Source organism: Sorex fumeus, unplaced genomic scaffold (genome assembly GCF_029834395.1).
Source record: "Sorex fumeus unplaced genomic scaffold, SorFum_2.1 ptg000084l, whole genome shotgun sequence".
NCBI lineage: Eukaryota > Metazoa > Chordata > Mammalia > Eulipotyphla > Soricidae > Sorex > Sorex fumeus.
Window position 1 is genome coordinate 207366 of NW_026606141.1, and position 3095 is coordinate 210460.

Consider the following 3095-nt stretch of genomic DNA (forward strand, 5'->3'; position numbering starts at 1 on the left):
CGAATTTGTGGAAAGAAATGAATGAGGCAGTGTGTTCAGACTTGCGGGCAAGCTGGGGCTCCCTCGGGCTCCGACACGTTCCTCTCCGGTTGGGGGCCAGAGCGATGGGTTGGAGGGGAGGGCGAGGGTCTCGTGCCCCCGACCCCATGGGACCGCCCCGGCCAGGGCTACCAGGACGCACAATGAAAAACAAACCTGAAAAGAAAACTCTCTCTCTTCTGGTCGTCCTGATTTCCGTTGTTCCCGACCCTTTCCGAACGACTTTTGCTCCCGAACCTTCCACTTCACTTGTCAGCCCACCTGCCAGGCACCACCGACCCCCCCATTCCCTCACCCCCGCCCCCGCACGCGCCTCCTAAATAAAAACCTCCAAAATGCGATGCGCTAAGATAGATGGAAGGGAGAGACAAACCTCTCGAAAAGGCGGGCGCTGGGGGCATCCCGGGCTGGGCAGGCGGCGGAGGCTCAGAGCTCCCAGATGGACCACTCAGCGGCCAGGCCAGCGAGGAAACTGGCCCGATGGGACGCCCCCACGCCCTGGCCGCCCCCTTCCCGCCCCACCCCCGCTCCTCACCAGGCAACAAACAGGGTGGAGATTGCTCCGCCCACAAAGACCCCAGGGAAAGGCGGGGCTCTGTGACCTCACCTACACTTCCGGTCAGGGTTTTAAAGGGCCAGACACCACATAGTCCCCACACAGCAACCTACAGGGCTTTTTACTACCTCTGGGCTGAGGAAACACTCCTGGCTGTGCCTACCTTTTACCTATAATAAATATCCTATCTTGGAGGACTGTGTGATGACACAGCAGGTATGAGCAGCTTGCAATTGGCTGACCAAGTGCTCTAGCCAGGCACCCGATTGTCGAGGGACCCCGACAGCTGTGATCCCTGAGGTCAGAGCAGGAGTAAGGCCTGAGTACTGTAGTGTGTGACCCCAAAATACAGCAGTGACAAACAGTAAACTCTATCCAAATAGAGGGAAATAAATCCACGTACCCTGACAAATTGTAGCATAAAATAGTTCAAGAGTCAAACAGTGGGTCCTTAAAACCCTGTTTCCCAGCTTTGTATGCTGCAGGAGCACACTTCTATCTCTGCTCTCAGATATTCCGTGTGTGTGTGTCTGAGCCAGTACCAACAGTGTCAGGAGTACTCCTAGCTCTGCATTCAGGGATCTGTCCTGGAATGTCTGAGGTTTGCTGGGATGCAGCTGATCAAATCTGTGTTAGCTGCATGCAAGGCAAGCACCCTACTTGCTGCACCATACCTCTGGCCCTTTCAAAGTAAATTTCTTGCCAGCAAGCCAGGAGTGACCCCTGAGCAAAGTTCCCCCCCCCCCAATGCGACAATAAGAACATCTTCCTGCAAGAGCAAGAAAAATTAAATCCTTGACCTGCTATACTCACCCCAAGAGCCAGTATCCAGGGATCGCCCAGTCAGGAAGAGATGAAGCATAGAGGATTTTTCATAACTGAAGATGAGTCTAAATTCCTCATCTGGAAAAAACATCAGCGTTGGAATTAGACAGACAGTAAAGCAGGCAAGATGCTTGCCCTCCTCGCCCCAATCAAGCTTCAGCATCCCAGATCCCAGAGCACCGCCAGGAATGATTCCTGAGCACTGAGCCAGGAGTGAGCATCTTAGGGTATGTCCTCTCTCACTCCCCCCACAAAACATAAAAAAACAACTAAAACAAACCCCCAAATTAAAATTTCATTGGCCTAAACCTCCCACCTGCGTGAACCACGCTTCCAAAAAGGCCCCTCCCCATCACAATCGCCAATGAATAGGACGGTCTGCAACAGAGTCTCTTGCCTTTAGGGGGCTGCAGCCCCGACCCTGAACATGAATCTGCAGATTCTATAGCATCTACGTCAAGGCTAAAGGCTTCAGGATTTGTACCGACAAGTCCCATGTTGGGAGTGTTGGCCACTCAAGCCCCTAGCCCTTGGGTGGGTTCCGCAACCCCAAGGCCTGTAGCCCCAGTGCTCAGCCCCATGCCAAAATGCAACAAGGGCACACTCAATCCCACAACCCCTGTACTGTGTACAGACCCCACTGCACCGCCCTAAGCTCCGCATCACTCTGAAGCCACTACTGCACCCCAGGAACTGCCTGGATGTCAGGAATTCAGTGAGAAAGAAAGCACGAAAGCACCTCCCAGGTCCGAATGGTCCCGCTACTAACAATGTGGAGACTGAGAGTTCTGGGATGCTAACGGGAGGATGCTTGTGTCCTGCCACAAAACTGGCCTTCAGAGTACCCCTTCTACCAGGGGCCGCCACTTTTTACTGATCTTGTCCCTCATAAATAATGCACTAGGAAAGCCCCATATGTTCGGTGTTTTATTTTTTTGTAAACTCAATAAACAGACACGAGTGGAAATATCTCCCTTTGCAGAAAGCGTTAGAGAGAGCGCACCGAGGTAGGGCGTTTGCCTTGCACGCAGCCAACATGGCGGATCTGAGTTCGATTCCTCCACCCCTCTCGGAGAGCCCGGCAAGCTACGGAGAGTATCTCGCCCGCACGGCAAAGCCTGGCAAGCTCCCCGTGATGTATTCGACATGCCACACACAATAACAACCAAGTCTCCAACGGGGGACCTTACTAGGCCAGCTCGAGCAAATCGATGAACCATGGGAGGACAGCGACAGTGATAGCAGAAAGCTGACACACCATTCCAAGAGAAAAGAAAATAGATTCCAGTCAGGGTTCAGTTCAAGCTCAGTGTGGAGCTCAGTGTGGAGCGCCTGATGCATGGAGTGAAGGCAACCCTGCATCCCTGCAGACACGACGAGCCACGGGGGCCATTGAAAACATCTCACCAAAAATGGATGGCCCTCAGGATCGATCCTTTTTTTGGTCCTTTTATTTTGAAGTTTGTCTTCTTTAGAGACACACCAGGCAGTGCTCAGGGATCACTCCTGGAGGGTCTGTAAGGGAGCAAATGGATGCAAACCTTTCTCCTTCTCACTGCGCTGACACTAGTGCCCTCAAACTGGTTTTCTTTTTCAGTTTTGGCTTTTTGGGTCACACCTGGTGAAGCACAGGGGTTACTGCTGTCTCTGCACTGAGGAATTCCTCATGGTGGTC